Source organism: Haliotis rubra, unplaced genomic scaffold (assembly GCF_003918875.1).
Source record: "Haliotis rubra isolate DU_JTF1 unplaced genomic scaffold, ASM391887v1 Scf214, whole genome shotgun sequence".
Classification (NCBI taxonomy): domain Eukaryota; kingdom Metazoa; phylum Mollusca; class Gastropoda; order Lepetellida; family Haliotidae; genus Haliotis; species Haliotis rubra.
In genome coordinates, this window is record NW_025766159.1 from 1101205 (window position 1) to 1119523 (window position 18319).

Here is an 18319-nt window from a genome sequence, read left to right on the forward strand (position 1 = left end):
ACCTATATCTATATAAACATGAAAACAGTGGATTCAAGCATAATGTATCAGGAGCATAATGTATCAGGAGCATATTCACTTAGCTTGTGAAGCATATTCACTTAGCTTGTGAAACGAGGAGAAAGAATAGTCAAATGCAACATTTTTGGTGCCCCAACATTATTATACCTTGTTGCATGCCAGTCTGAAAAGTTTTTTCACCTTTTCTTAAACATCTGGTATCAACACTATTTTGTAGTGATTCAGAAACACATGCTCTGTCATTGTATCACATGGTGATAATCACTGGATTGTATGGTCCTACTCGGTTTGTTTACAAACAACATTGTACAGCTGTAAAACTTCTGAAACAAATAGCTACTCATGATATAGTAACAATGGTACAACTGACTGCTTTTAGCAGATTTCTTATACAATATGGTAGCCCTCAAGTGACAAAAATTTCCAATACGTCCAACACAAAATCAGTCCAATATATTTCATGTTCAAAACTGTTTTTGCACTCTAGACTTTTCCAGACATTTGATATCTATCATTAAAGTCATTCCACTAAGCAAATTTATATTAAAAAAAGCATTATTTCTCCCACAGTTTGTTTGAGATGAAATTACAAGCCGACTGGAATATTACTGTGCCAGACAATGACTTTAGCAAATAAGTCAACACACTTGTACAGATTTAGTATGAGTGATACAAAGAGACAAAAGAGACCTGAACTTTTGGTTTCAGCATGTCTAACATTCAAGGAACGAATGTTATGATGTAAAATGTTGCCCACAGATGATGACATTAAGTATTGCATGAAACCTGTTATGTGTTCAATATGCTCCAATTTTCATGATATCTACCACTGACTTAAGGCCTTTTTTTTATTACTTGGTTTACGGATCCACCAAGCCGAAATGTGAAGAAAATGAAAGAAAAAAAAAGAATTGTTTTTTACATATTATTTTTTGGCCATTATATGCTGCCTACCTCATTAAACAAAACAAAGAAAGTGAAAAAAGAAGAGAGAAAATGGCAAATTATACCTTTCAAATATTCCCTGAAACAGAGTGGAACAGAGAGAAAGGTAACGCCACAGGCTGCTCAGCTGGCATGCTGCACCTGGCATATATGATATATTCAAGTGTGTAAATAACATCTCCATATTCCCTTTTCCACACCCACCCCTCCCTACCAACCTAATAAAAAAAAATCAAAAAATCTGTAAACCAAGTAATTGAAAAAAAGGCCTTATGCTGGGAGAAGGTACATTCTGTCACCATTTCATGGTACCATTCCAAACTGACAAGGAAGTGTATAGTAGTGATGAATCTTATAAATCAAACTCCTTTTGTAACAACAGAACTTCATGGACTCCTAATTACAGTGGAGGGACTTCAGTATCTCCTAACCCAATTCATCATGGGGCCTAGTAACATTTTAGTGCAATTCTTCAGCCACAAACATAACAAAGCAATATTGGTGTCATCCAGATTCAATATACAAACACTGGCATTACACAATCTTGGTTTCACAAATTTCAAGTCCTAAGTTTACATTTCTAACCTGCATTTTTGGTTCCATCTCAGACCTGTCTTCTCTAGTTCTAGAAAACTAATGTTTAAATCTGGCAGGTAGTGACTGTCAGCCACCTTCTCTCAGACATATTTCTTCCAATTTATAACAGCTGCGGTTCTTCTACTTACTTTGATTGACAGGTCCTATGAAAATGTGAGCAAGGTTTTACACCACTTTTAGCAATTGTCCAGCAATAGGCTACACATTAAGAACCCATGTAGGGAATTGAACCAGTGTCTTCACCATAAGTTAGATGCTTAATCACTAGGTTACCTCACTGCCCAAAAGGTCCTATGGACTTTTTGATGAGTCAAGTTATGTGCATAAAATAAACAAACACCTGATGTAGGACATGCATGTATGTATTCTTATGTGGAGGAATGTTGGTCAATCTTGTCACATTTGTCTACTTTGATTTACACATTTTGTTTATAAAACAAGCTTTTGTTGCAAACTTGAACAAGGTCTGTGTATTTTTGGTTCAGTTCACAGAGCTATGAATAAATACATTACAGTAAATCCACTGCAGAATTTCTAACTAAAATTCTATTCAAGACATGAATCTCCGCCTTATGCTGACCCTCTTCAGTAGTACTGCCATGACAGATTCATGATCATCTTTCATGTTGTTCAAACCAGAGATTTGTCTGTCACTGTTTATTAATTATCATTAGTTCATTTTTTCACAAATCACCAATGGTATAGCCATTAAAGATGCCAGAGTGAGTGAGCTACTCACGGTTGTATATACTGCAATCAACACTATTCCAGCTGACTGTATACCTGACTGCAGCAAGCAAACCAGTCGTGAACATCATGAATAGTGAGCTGACTCATTCATCAGGCATAATGACACACAATCACTCAGGTAATACATTGTTATCTTAACAGGCCACGTCAGGTACACAAATGTATAGAATGCATGCAGAGAAAAAAAGGGTTAATTTATACTGTATCAAATTCTTGACAAGAAATGAACAATTCCTGAAATCATTAGTAATCATCAAATATTATGCTGCTGTAATCTACACCACTTTATTACTTTACACTGTACAGGACCCGTAAAATTATTATTGGATGTTAGCTGGACCTCAAGTTTGCAAATCAAAATAAAATCCTGCATTTGTATTCCATTGTGGCTATAGCCAACAGGTATTCTTACAATAATCTGGGTTATTTTGATGGAACTGGCAATTTCAAATTCTATCGGTCATGCTTATGTTTTGAAACCTGAGCTCAATCAAATCTTGTATGCCAACAACATTGCATGTCAGATCATGACAAAAACATCTACTGATCAATTTGCTCTATCACGATTATTCTTAATAGTTGGTCATTTTGTTAAAGACAAATACATTTCCCAGCATTTTTTGTTTTATCTTCCAAACAGTGATTGCCTGAGGTTATCAATACGATGTATTGGTTTTCAACATGCTGTGCCATAATCAATTTTCAAGGCTGTTTCCTGTTTGAACATCCATGTTGCTGCCTCAGCATAAAGCAGTCAAAGAGCATGATAAACAAAGACGAAAAATCATCTGGGTTAAGATAAGAGTTCCCATCTGACATAATGTGAAAAGAAGACATATGATCAATATGTCAACAGATAAAGTAAAACATAATGATCTGTACTGAAGGTCTTCTATGAAAACCATTACTGTTTTAAGAATTCCTTTTATTTTTCAGCTCCAAAGTCAATGTTACTGATTGAATGTTTTGTTTTCAAATGAATTTCAAACTACAATTAAAACAAAACAAGATTTTACAATGGTACAGTTTAGTGTCAGGAGTAAATTGTCTGCCATAAGTGTTAGGAGAATAATTCCAGCATATTCAAATTACTTGTAATTACCCACAAACATGCAGATCTATCAATGTGTTGATAAATGCTTATAAACAAAGGCACCCTGTCTTTCAAATAGTAATTAATTTTACAGCTTGAACACCACCTATCTTATACTGAGCAAGAAAGCATGCATGTATCATATTGCATGTATGAACAGTACAGAACAATCTTGAAAAATGCACTATTATGTAATGGAATTTTAAAAAAAAAATATTTTCAGTGGCCCAGAAATGACCACATACCAGCCTACAAACATACATATTGACTCCATCCAAGGCCTGATAATTAATGGTTTGATTGAGTTGTCTAACAATAACAACAAATACCAATGACTACTGTATCCCACAAATTTCAGCCCATGAAGAGTTTTTTTAGAGACCCAACCATGATACATTCTTTGCAAGAAAATATCATGTCAGCATCCAACATTAACCCAATACTTTACGTCACATGGCATTATACTGGAAAATAGGGCTGTATATCAGCTAAAGAACTGAATTGCAACAACTCCCAGTCTCCTACAACAGTAATCGAAGAGTTTCAATCTTTTGGGATTTGCAAAGAAGATACTGAACTCATATGTGAGAGCATTTTAAGCAACGCTGACACAAAAGATAAACAATAACGCAAGAGTGAAACATTGTTCATTTAACTGGTTAAAAACATGTACAGTATTCTAGCAACCAAGCCAGATGTATATATTTATAATTTATCATTTTGTGTATGTAACATATAAGTTGTACATAATGATGTAAATGTGTACCTCTAATGCCTCATTCAAGAATGAGAAACCAAATATAATAGCAAAGGCTAAACAATAAAAAGCAGGACCCAAATTACCATGTTTTTATTGCTGATTAGTGTAGCCCACTGAGATATCATGCCGCAATGAAGCATGAATACCCCACTCAGACACATTATACTGACTCCGAGTTGACCAGTCCTTGTTGTACCCGTTAATGCCGAGCGCCAGGCAGGGACCAACAAGTACCATATTTTAACGTCTTTTGGTATGACACGGTCGGGGATCGAACCCGCGACCTTCTGCTCTCCGGGCGGATGCTCTAACCACTACACCACGGAGGCGGTCATTTACTGAGGGATTCAGTTTAAAAGTACCCCAAAATATACCTTCAAGAAACCATGGGGTAACGATAGATGAATTATATATTTCAAACATGTTATTTTATTTACGGCTTTGGCAGCATTAATCAAAAACAAATAAACAAAAGCTACAGCTGATTGCTATTACAAATTGGCCACCACTGTTTTTCGCTGCATCACATGAAGTAACAAGAAGACAAAGTCATCAATATCCCCCGCAATGGCAAAATACTCTTCATGATTATGTCTACAAGTTATGATTATGTCAAATATTTAGGTGTGTATATAGAAATATTTAGGTGTGTATATAGAAAAGTGGAAGGAGAGTATTGAAAGGTTTTTAAAGTTCTGCTCCAGAAAGCAGCACTATCACCAATTTCAGTCAAACTTGTTGCCATGGAAATGCCAAAAATATTTTATTCAAAATTCCAAAACTACCAAAAGGCACCAGTACACCACTAGACCAATCTATGTGCCAAGTTTGGTGAAGAAATATTGAACGGTTTCAGAGTTCTGCTCCGGAAAAGAGCACTACTACAATTTCAGGCTAAGTCAAACTTGTTGCCATGGAAACGCCAAAAATATTTTATTCAGAATCCCAAAACTACCAAAAGGCACCAGTACACCACCAGATCTATCTATGTGCCAAGTTTGGTGAAGAAATATTTAAGCGGTTTTAGAGTTCTGCTCGGAAAAGAGCACAACCACCAATTTCAGTCTAAGTCAAACTTGTTGCCATGGAAACGCCAAAAATATTTTATTCAGAATTCCAAAACTACCAAAAGGCACCAGTACACCACCAGATCTATCCATGTACCAAGTTTGGTGAAGAAATATTGAACGGTTTTAGAGTTCTGCTCCGGAAAAGAGCACTACCACAATTTCAGGCTAAGTCAAACTTGTTGCCATGGAAACGTCAAAAATATTTTATTCAGAATTCCAAAACTATCAAAAGGCACCAGTACACCACCAGATCTATCTATGTGCCAAGTTTGGTGAAGAAATATTGAACGGTTTTAGAGTTCTGCTCCGGAAAAGAGCACTACCACCAATTTCAGTCTAAGTGGAACTTGTTGCCACGGAAACGCCAAAAATATTTTATTCAGAATTCCAAAACTACCAAAAGGCACCAGTACACCACCAGATCCATGTATGTGCCAAGTTTGGTGAAGAAATATTGAACGGTTTTAGAGTTCTGCTCCGGAAAAGACAAATGTGCACGGACGGACCGGAGTCCATTTTAATACCCCCCGCAAAACGCGTTGCGGGGGATAAAAAATGTTTTTTAACTTACAAATGTTATATGTATTCTAATGTGATTGTGAAGAAGTTATCTTGTTTGAGGAATGTATTCATCAACATCCACATAAAGGAACAATGTCCCAAACATTTAAAGTTGTATGTAGAAATCCGTTCCACACATCTTTGTAACAATCTAATATTTCAATATACATCATAGTATACTTTGGGGTTATAACACAATCTAGCAACTGATCACGGAAATTTGGTTTCTCAAATGTTTCAGATATCTTTGATCAGCTAAAATGGTGCATGTGACAACTGTGTTCATGATGTCTATGGCTGTGTTAGATAACTACGATAACAATGTGTTAAATAGCAATCAATCAACATATTTTGGCTAATGTTTTTAAATAGACACTTCACAACAAGATATATAGAGAATCTCACCCAAGTGTCTACTGATATCAATTATATCAACACGAGTTGATAAAGTTACAAATATCCGAGGCTTGCCGAGGATATTTTTACCTTTATCAACGAGTGTTGATATAATTGATATCAGTAGACACGAGGGTGAGATTCTATTTATCATCAAAATCATTCTTCATTAGTTTTCAATGAAAAATGCACATCTCTCAACTCTGTACTACCATTAGATTTGCAGTGCAGCGATGTCATAGCATTGTGACGTCATCAAGTTGATGACGTCATAGCATTGTTGGGGCATTGTACAAAATCTACTGTCAAAACAATATCTCCTAGGAGATATCATATGATCTCACACAAGCGATATCTCCTGTGGAAAACAGTTTTGGATGATAAAGGTGTATTTCATCTGCTTTAGCAACCCTACACAAAAATCCTCTGCATATGATAACAGTGAAAACATGTTGGGTTATTTTGCTATATAAATGACCATTCCTGTGGTGCATATAGTGCTAATTAGCATCTACTTATGCAAGGATAATTCAAATGACGACAGCTAGACAACTCAGATTCACTATGTTGTTTTCCTTTAACAGATAGCAACTGATGTCACTACAGCTATGTGGTGATTGAAAACTGAACTCAAGGGTACTAAATGCCATATTTCGTGATCACCCTTATAGCAGGGAAGCTCTGTAAAAACAATAAGTAGGCGACTCCACCAGCGCATGTGATTGTTTTAACATTCACATGCAGTGCTAAGAGTTAGAAAGCTCTGTTGCAAATTCCTTATGCAAACATTTAGTTGACTGAACTTGACCTCACACCTTAATGTATCAAGTTTGTTATGCAAGGTGATGATGTTGAACAATAATACATGGTGTGAATTAATATTCATCAGAAGGTCCATCATGCTCTTATTTAAGGCAGTAATAAGGAAATTTATTTGGCAATCCCACATATTTTCCACAAGAAACATGTTACCTGCCACTCTTGTACATTTGCAGCTGTAAGACATGAGATAATCTTACACAGTTTTAGGATGTTCATGAAAAACTAACTAGAAACTAAAAACCAACTAATAGTTCTTAGTATGAGCTGAATCAAAATACTGTATGCAACACAATTAACTTATTTGATCATCTGGTCCCATCTGTGATCAACCATGACAACAATGAAGAGAACATTTCCTATCCTGACATTTATGGACCAATGTAGACATGTCTTATGTCTTTTTTTTAATATTGTACTGTAGGATAAAATCTTCCTGGCAGATGCTTACGTACCAATTACAAGAGAGACATAAAATATCTGGACACTCATGCACAAACCACAAGAAAAGAAACATAACCAATACATAGAAAGATGTTGAATGATTTTTTTCCATAAAGTTCAGTACAGCTTCAAAATTATCTTACCAGAATAAGGCATCACTGGAGTAATACTGACTGAGTTTGGTTTTATGCCGCTTTTAGCAATATTCCAGCAACATCACGGCGGGGGACACCAGAAATGGGCTTCACACATTGTACCCATGTGGGGATTCGAACCCGGGTCTTCGGCGTGACAAGCCAACGCTTTAACCATTGGGCTACCCCACTGCCCGGAGTAATACTGAACAAAATTAAGTAGAAACCAAAGTATTACAGATTGTGGAAAGAGTTCCTTACGTACCCCCTGCCTATTATATAAGGTACTTTTCATTACTTGTATAGCTTTGTATTTTTTGAAAAATTAGGAGGGGGGGTTGGTACGTAAATCTTACCCAGATTGTTGGGCCTGCCAATTACAAATATCACAAAATGGACAATTATAGGTAATTACATTCACAGTACTGCATCAGTAATTCCCATTCAATACAAGACCTTTCAACTGCTATACATTATGTAGTAACCTTTGATTCAAATTTTTCATAGATCCTATCAACTATTAAGTGACGAGTATATCTTGCACCCAATCAACATTGCAAAACATGCCAATATCACTGCCTGTCTTCTTATGAATTAATCAGTACAAAAAGCTTACAGATATCCAACTGTATTTCTAAGTACCTGCAATCATATATATCAACTGTACTGTCAAAGGACATAAAACCTTTAGTATTTGTTGTCAATTTTCTTTCTTTTTTTAAACATTGCATGAAATATCCCGGTGTCAGGGGTTTTCGACGATGTAAGATAAAAACATATTTTTTATCTGTAATACCATTTAAAGATTTTATTTTACTAACCTTGAGTGATAAAGGATATATTCATCTATTTCACACAAAAATATCAAGTGTTCCCTACAAAACTAGTGTTGATGGCATCGTATCGGCGAAACTGTTGCCGCTCTTAACATGCGGGTATTTTGTATGGGTTTTCGACGATGAGTCATACTTTTTACTCCGCACTGTGAGGGAGTGTTGTGATCACGTGGCTTCCTATTTATATATTGCCTGTCACCAGCAGACGACTGATCAAACTGAATTTTCGCTTTCTATTTTTTGTTATAAAGGCAACTGATTTTGCACCTGAAGTGGTATTAACAATCTCGGGTAAATAATATTGATGTTTGTTTGCATTTTATATAACTTTACTTCCCGATTTCCATTGTCAATAAAACGTCTCATGACAGCGACTGGGCACCCGCCCTACCAGTGAAACTGTTTGTGCACTCCGATCGCACACGTACTCCCCCGATATAGCGCGTGCAATGCAATCGTCGAAATCACCAGAACGTCGAATTCAGCTCGTGTTGGGATATCTTGATACTGACAGGATGATGACAAAATGCAGGAAAACAACGCTGGTGATGTTGAAAAGGTTATTCAAAACTTAAGTTTTATTCAACTCCTTCTGACCACCAGGTATACTCTATTAGATATCGTCAGATTGTAGGTTTACCAACGTCACATAGTTTCGGATGTCAGCATTCACTTTTGTTATAATGTGGCGTGTTGCCTCTCAAACAGACATTGTAAGTACTCAGAAGATGGCTTGTGTTTAAGATAAAGGTGTTGCCAAAATAAAAAAAGTTTTACAATTGTTCATGTGATAATCAAGGCAACAACGGATGTTCTTGAGTATTCGAAAAACCCGTAACATGATGACACTTAATGTATCCATAACAAAAAGGATTACTGTCAATAAAATGTGTTGCTGTTATTATGTCTAATCTACAGAAAAAGTTGTTGATTTATTTCATTGTTACCATTATCGAGGAACCACAATATTCCAGGCTTTCCAAGCTATATTGAAATTTTTTTGAAAGTTTTCAAAGATGTTTCAGAAATGTCAAGGCCTTCCTAGCCCCTGTGTACTTTTTACCTGTCAAATGAGAAACAAGTAGGATTGGTTTTCTTGTTTGATTATCATGATCACAGATCGTGTAGATAGGGCTCACTAATTCATTTCAACAATCTAATCGGAATATATTGGTAACCTCTCATGTTAAGTTTCAGTATTGCCTCATGTGGCTTACCATTCTATGAAATATTGATATAACACTTATGTCCATACAATCATGGCCACCTTTCTTGAAATCTGATGCAAAGTAGTGAACAGTCTTGGGCACACATTTCTGAAGTGAAGGCTCTGTTGCAGAAAAATGCAAGTTTTTTTTATATTGCTGCTAAAATAAGCTGATCATGCAAATGGCAAGTCCCTGCTATACACCAATGTACTGGTTTTGCAAAGAAAAACTTACAAACTCTTCTTCTTAAATGGCAATCGATGATCTTGTTAACAACCTTGTACTAAGAGTTCATGTTGTTGCATCTGTGAGTAGCAAAGAAATGTTAAGCAACGTAAGCAGTTATTCATACCATAAAGTAGGTGTGAAACTGATAAAATCCCTTGAATTACACCAATTAGGAAGAATATGAACCAATACCACCAGATGATGGGCAAAATATAAAGTAGGTCATGATCTTCAAATGGTGAAAGACAAACATCAGGACTCCACAAATCTCCAAGAATGGCCAATAAAACCTTAATATTGATTTAATATCACCAAGTGTAAATTTAAATCACTTTTTGAAAAGTTTTGTAAGTCCAAAGTTCAAGAAAAATCAATAATAAAGAAGAAGTATAATTCTTTAACAAGACAAGCGGTCAAAGTCACATGTGGCCATCCTTGGAATATTTTATGGTTTCGGGATTGATCCCGTGTCACAGAATGAGTCCATTTTTTGTAATGGCAAAAGATGACCATGTTATATGCCCACTGACATTGCCAGCAATATGGGCAACCACCATGTCAACAACTGCAGGAAGCTAAATTAACCCAACGATTAAAAAATCACCGATTGTGGCACGGGCTATGGTTATTATTGTATTCAGAATTTACAAGAATGTTTGTTTAATGACTTCCTAACGGTACAAAACAAGCCAACAAGACACCCTTGTATGTTTCTTCAGCCTTCCATGGTCTTGAATGACAAGGCTATCGACACTTTCCAAGCAATGAAATGGCGCCTTTCCTGATTGAATTCAATTAATAAACTACTAGGACCTTACCATGGTGTTTCAAAGACTTCGTATGCTAGATGTGCGTTTCTTCAAGACGAACAAGTCATCGCCATCGGCTTCTGACCTCATTCGCCACCGTCAATTTCTGGCAGGCCATACAACATGGCGGACGCTAAACACAAGAGCGCACTGTACATCCGGGCTCTCCAGGCAGTCCGGTGACTGGGCGCAGTTTTCCGATATGCGACCTCTTAGCTTGCAATAGAAGACCAAGCAAGTTTCAGCACTAAGTTCAACAACACAACAATACACGATGACACTCATATATTTAATAAGAACATAAAGGTTGCATTAGAAACCTTATGTTGCAGTACACGATATAAAACAACATGTTAAATAGAATTTGATACTGGACAAATTTATATGAATTCTTGTATAAAGATGGACAAATTTATTTGAATTCTTGTATAAAGGTGAAACATGATACTGATTTGAATTTAATTTTATCAGAATGTGGTACTAAGTTAGATTATTTGTATTTTGTGTTACTGTTTTGTCCCTTTTGCTACACTGATAGTTAAACTGTGGCTATGCCAGACCTATTTTAGAATATAGTGTTGAATAGTAAAAATAGTGAAGGCGTCATGACTATGTACAGTCGGTTATACCTCCACGTGTCAAGACTGACCACGGAGGTATAAATCTACTCTGCTATTTCTTCTATGTAATTAGATTAGTAAACACGTTATATTCTAACATCCTATATCAAAGTTTGCATGAACATTTCATTTCGAAAACTGAAGCCAGGTTTACATCATGTGTACAACAGGTATGTGTATGGAGGCCTACATGACTTGAGCCATTTCGCTGTTTCCTAGATATCTGAAACACGTGGTAGTATTTGCAAAAAACTTACATCGCACAAGCAAACGGACATTAAATTAAAGTTGATCCCAAATACGTCACTTAAGTCAAAAGGCAAATAACGAAGAGAGAAATGCAAGAAAATAATATAAGTACATATGTATGATATCACAAAAATACTCATCTCAGTTACTTGTTTTTGTGATGTTATTGGACCAGTGAAGATCCGGTTTAGAACTGATCTTCAGCAACCCATGCTTGTCGTAAGAGAAGATCGGGACGGGTGGTCAAGATCGTGTGGTCAGACTCGCTGACTTGGTTGACCGATGTCATCGAATCCCAGTCAATGCTTATGATGACAGTCAGTAGACTTACTGGTCCAGACTCGATTTCTTATACCCCCTCATGTAGTTCGATTTCTTATATCCCCCCTCATGTAGTTCGATTATTGCTGGATGTGGCGTTTAACAACATACCAACAAATGATGTAGCTTCTGCGTCTTGTTGCGAAGGTTACGGAACGCCAGATCTTACAACATGAAGAACAATTTGCCTGCTTTTGAATTTAGTGCTACGACATTTTCTGTATTTAAATAATAATGTGATGAATATATATGTTTTCAAAATAAAACTCATTTGTACTTTGTACTTAAAATGTGTATGAATACAGACTTGATCTCGTCACTATATGGCTGGAATAATGCTGATGTGACGTAAAACTCAACTCAACTCAACTCAACTCAACTCAACTCAACTACAACGTGAAGAAGGGTAATTCTATGCACCAAGTATCTTGCAACTTCTATCAAACAGAAATACACAGCATCACGTCGGTATTTAGTCGAAGGATTTACCTGCTTCTGTGTTGTTTTCTTTGTTATATTTTCAAGTCCAAAACAAAGAAGATAAGACCTGCGAAGTTTCTGTAAATACAACGAATTAAAGTATTTGATGTTTTTAGTTGGAACAGGCATCCTTGAAGAGCAACCTCCTCGTTGTGGGGGCTGGACAAGGCTAATGGCTCCTCGCCCCTGTGTGTTTCAATTACTATAAATCTATAATTTGATTTAGTCACAAAATGGCTGAAATATTGCCGATGTGACTTTAAAACTTAACTCACTCACTCAATTTAGTTGGAACATCGTCGATGAAAGTCAGTGGTACCCACAGGCTGCGAAACCCAACATAGTGCATGATCGCTTTGTATGACTTTCAGCAGTCACAGACAACAAGTAGACCGTGTGTTGAATCCAGCAGATCACAGAGACAATAACTGTACGGACACCGCTGTGAGTGTAGGCATTGAAACCCGCTATATTTAAGCTTACCCATATCCGGGTGGCTCCAGACTTACCCCTTTTATAGACCCAGATAAGGACATATTAATACAAGTGTAGGTTTAACAGTACTGAGGAAACCGATATAATTTATAACACGTGGATTTGCTGACTTGCTTTATCCACGAGCGTGAATGTACTAGTAACGAGACCAAACACTAATATATTTTGGGTGACACTTTAGTCTGTTTTTACGCTTTCAATAAATGGACATTGCACTGTGTCTATAAATCTGTGTTTGGTGAACATATTTTATTCTCTCACTTTGCTACCGCTAATCTGAAAAGCCCAATGAAAAACCGATTTATATTTCCTTGTCGAGAACACACACGTAACATGGTAACAGCTCTCAAGTGGGTTTAGGAACTACAGAGAACGCTTTAACATGGCCACGGGTAGGGAACAGCATACACTACGAGGACCTCATGCCATGAAACAGAACTCCTTCCTGTTGTTCTAAATCGTTATTGTCAGTCCACATCCATATCTGTGTCTTGTGCCTGGCGTTCGCTATCAGACAGCCATTTCACTGCTCATCGCGCAATTTGTCTCAGTTTTTAGTTTTCGGATCTGATGTAAAGATCTGTTCTTTAAAGCCCATCATATAATCCACTGTGTCGTGCGTTTCGATCACTGAATACTTAAGTCTATAGCCTTGTTTGACCGCTAGCAAGTTGAAACCACCCGGAAATGTGTCTTTTTACATTTCCTAGTATGATCATTTCATATGAAAAGAAGAATTGCAAAAGAAATGAGGAAGTGAATATCTGTACACGGAAATGGAGTACTAGTGGAAACTAGGCATTCTTGTACGTTCACTTTGAACTCAACAGTTCATGAACGCACAACATGGGTATTATGTTAATGAACACTCTAGCAAGTGAATCAAATGTTACATAATCTGTAATTGTCATATGTTGGCTTCACAACCACGCATCTCCAACTAGTGTTGACGGGACCTGTCACGGGCGGTATGATTCCTTCCGTTTGAATATAGAATGTACACTGCACGTATCACACCATATAGGGAGTACCCTTTCCCTGATGCACGTATCACACCATACAAAGAATACCCTTTCCCTGATGCACGTATCACCCCATACAGGGTGTACCCTTTCCCAACTACACCTATCACACCATACAGGGTGTACCCTTTCCCAACTACACCTATCACACCATACAGGGTGTACCCTTTCCCAACTACACCTATCACACCATACAGGGTGTACCCTTTCCCAACTACACCTATCACTCCGTACAGGGTGTACCCTTTCCCAACTACACCTATCACACCATACAGGGTGTACCCTTTCCCAACTACACCTATCACACCATACAGGGTGTACCCTTTCCCAACTACACCTATCACCCCGTACAGGGTGTACCCTTTCCCAACTACACCTATCACCCCGTACAGGGTGTACCCTTTCCCAACTACACCTATCACCCCGTACAGGGTGCACCCTTTCCCAACTGCACCTATCACACCATACAGGGTGCACCCTTTCCCAACTACACCTATCACCCCGTACAGGGTGTACCCTTTCCCAGCTACACCTATCACACCATACAGGGTGTACCCTTTCCCAACTACACCTATCACCCCGTACAGGGTGTACCCTTTCCCAACTACACCTATCACACCATACAGGGTGTACCCTTTCCCAACTGCACCTATCACCCCGTACAGGGTGTACCCTTTCCCAACTACACCTATCACCCCGTACAGGGTGTACCCTTTCCCAACTACACCTATCACCCCATACAGGGTGTACCCTTTCCCAACTGCACCTATCACCCCATACAGGGTGTACCCTTTCCCAACTACACCTATCACCCCGTACAGGGTGTACCCTTTCCCAACTACACCTATCACCCCATACAGGGACTACCCTTTCCCTGCTGCACGTATCGCCCCATACAGGGACTACCCTTCCCCAGCTGCACGTATTACCGACTCACCCCATACAAGGTGTACCCTTCCCAGCTGCACGTATCACTGACTCACCCCATACAAGGTGTATTTCTCTCAGCTGCGCGTATCACTGACTCACCCCATACAAGGTGTAGCCTTTCCCAGCTGCGCGTATCACTGACTCATCCCATACAAGGTGTAGCCTTTCCCAGCTGCGCGTATCACTGATTCAACCCCATACAAGGTGTAGCCTTTCCCAGCTGCGCGTATCACTGACTCACCCCATACAAGGTGTACCTTTCCCAGCTGCGCGTATCACTGACTCACCCCATACAAGGTGTAGCCTTTCCTAGATGCACGTATCACTGACTCACCCCATACAAGGTGTAGCCTTTCCCAGCTGCACGTGCCACTGACTCACCCCGTACAAGGAGGACCGCACACGCACACACACTCACGGATGATTGTCACGTTTTCAATGCAACTTTCTACGTGAGATGTTTACCATGGCTATTGTTTAACGTTCGGGACCTGACCTATAAATAGAGGTGACGATGCACTCAGCGGGACAAGTCACGTGAATCTCTGCGTGTAAGTTACTAAGCCTAGTTGCTGCTGCTGTACTTGTTATTAAACATGTCATCACAGAGTTTAATTAACAAGATCAGCGATGACGCCAGATGATACACAGCTGAAACAATACATAGAAATCAAACAGTTCACCATTCTATTCTAAATCTGGTGTTGAAATGGTTTACTACTAGCTCACAGCACTGGGCAGAAGACTGACCTTGACCTTCCGGACATGGAGCCAGGCGTTTACTGCCAGTACTCGACCTACTGGGCTCAGTGATAACAATGATATGGTAAAGCATCAACACCAACATAATATAAGATGCTCTGTACGATTTACATGAAACCTGGATGTTTGTAGTCTTGCCGACATATCATTAGAACGTTCTAATTATAACATCTGTGTATAGCTCATGTCGGCTAGTGGCTGATAGCATGACAAACAAATGTTGGGTCACGGTGACACATCCGAGCATGGGTCAGGTCATGTATGACACGAATAACACACAATTGTATAGAGGCTCCCTATTAATAATGATGTGTACTTCTATAGCGCTAAATTCCTTACACCAAGTTCATGCTCAAAGCGTATACATATTAAAGATAGTGTTCCACAGTTCATTATTACCCCAGATAACCCAAGTTGTGTGTGAGGCGCTAGGTTATAGTCACTTGTCTTATCCTATTGGGTACCCATTTTCTGATGGGTGAACAGAGGCACTTTTGAACAAACTCACTTGCCTAAGGTGAGACCACATCTATCACATGCGCTTTGTTGTGGGGCAGTCCTAGAAACTCCCAGGAGTCAAGCTGCCAAACACGGTCACCAATCCAGGGACTCTCCTCGCTCAACGTATTAACTTCAACTGATTCGTGACCTGGACTCACACACCACAAGGCAGGACTACACACCACCCTTAAAAACTGGTGCTGTTGAAAGCCAGTCTTCTGTCAGGAGGTAACGGAGTTAGCAGTGCAACGTGTTACAATGTTCACTGTACATCAACATTGTTAATTAGCTTCTAATTGTTTTATTGAAATGTGTCAGCTGCGAAAGACGTATGACTGGACAAGGCCAGTGAAGCATTTAGTTTGGCTACGATGGCATGAAACAGTTGACACGAGACGCCTTCAGCATCCCAGGCGTTCCCAGTATTCCAGGACTCAGGTTCACTGTACCTGCGTAAACAAACCACATACCTTGTAAGAGAATCAGTCATAGGAGGACACGAGTGCCCACTGGCAAAACATGCGTTTGAATCCTCGTGTTAAATATCGTTTCTACCAAAATCTGAGAAAAATATGTCATTCGGATTGAAGCAGTGGGCGTAAAACACACCAACCAAAAACAGCTATAATGCGAAAACACATCATTTCATATTTATAGTTTACTTTCACTGACATACTATGACAATCTCCTGGGTGGGAACGCCCCCTACAAGGCAGACATTATAGTTACTAGAACACCTCTAACATCACAGTTTGGATTCATGTTCGCCGATAGGAGGACATAAGTTCACAATAACAGGACATCAGTTCACGATAACATGACATCAGTTCACGATAACAGGACATAAGTTCACAATAACAGGACATCAGTTCACAATAACAGGACATCAGTTCACAATAACAGGACATCAGTTCACAATAACATGACATCAGTTCACAATAACATGACATCAGTTCACAAAAACAGGACATCAGTTGACAATAACATGACATCAGTTCACGATAACAGGACATCAGTTCACGATAACAGGACATAAGTTCACGATAAAAGGGTGTCAGTTCACGATAACAGGGTGTCAGTTCACGATAACAGGACATCAGTTCAAGATAACATGGTATTAGTTCACGATAACAGAACATCAGTTCACGATAACAGGACATCAGTTCACGATAACATGACATCAGTTCACAATAACAGGGTGTCAGTTCACGATAACAGGACATCAGTTCACGATAACAGAACATCAGTTCACGATAACAGGACATAAGTTCACAATAACAGGACATCAGTTCACAAAAACAGGACATCAGTTCACGATAACAGGACATCAGTTCACGATAACATGACATCAGTTCACAATAACATGACATCAGTTCACGAAAACAGGACATCAGTTCACGATAACAGGGTGTCAGTTCACGATAATAGGACATCAGTTCACGATAACAGGTATTAGTTTACGACAACAGGACATCAGTTCACGATAACAGAACATCAGTTCACGATAACATGAAATCAGTTCACGATAACAAGGTATCAGTTCACGATAACAGGACATCAGTTCACGATTACAGGTATTAGTTCACGACAACAGGACATCAGTTGACGATAACAGAACATCAGTTCACGATAACAGGACATCAGTTCACGATAACAGGATATCAGTTCACGATAACAGGACATCAGTTTACGATAACAGGGTATTAGTTAACGATAACAGAACATCAGTTCACGATAACAGGATATCTGTTCACGATAACATGACATCAGTTCACGATAACAGGACATCAGTTTACGATAACAGGGTATTAGTTCACGATAACAGAACATCAGTTCACGATAACAAGGTGTCAGTTCACGATTGACATTGTTGTAAAAAACATCCTCAATGACGTCACGAAAAACGTCCATCAAAACAAGCGCTACCCTCTTACGTGAGTTTCACCCAAAAGCACAGGGTTTATATGTGATGGGACAATGACTCGGAATTTTTAACAGGTTTAATCAAAATACTGATGGCAAGTGTGTCAGAAGAAGATATGGCAACCGGTAGAGGTCCGTGGCTCAGTGATCCCATTCACTAGGTATCCAAAGGAGTACATCGACAGTATCTGTACTGGAATTATCTACCTAGCTTAACTACAGTATTACAGTATTTCAATGTACAATAATCAATACTGCTGTACGCAAGGTATTGTCAGCAGCATCTACTCGGCACAATAGCAGTAGATTGTGTTCACTTGAGGGCGGATTGTATGTGTGGGCTGG

The 18319-nt window shown here is 38.6% G+C and overlaps 1 long non-coding RNA gene across 1 annotated transcript; it reads right to left on the minus strand.

The window, feature by feature from the left end:
• Positions 1-956: 956 nt before the first annotated feature.
• Positions 957-10825, minus strand: LOC124276850. Its single transcript, XR_006898673.1, has 2 exons — positions 10681-10825; positions 957-1107 (listed from the first exon to the last, which is right to left on the minus strand). It is a non-coding gene; the product is annotated as an uncharacterized LOC124276850 (long non-coding RNA).
• Between the last annotated feature and the right edge of the window lie 7494 nt (positions 10826-18319).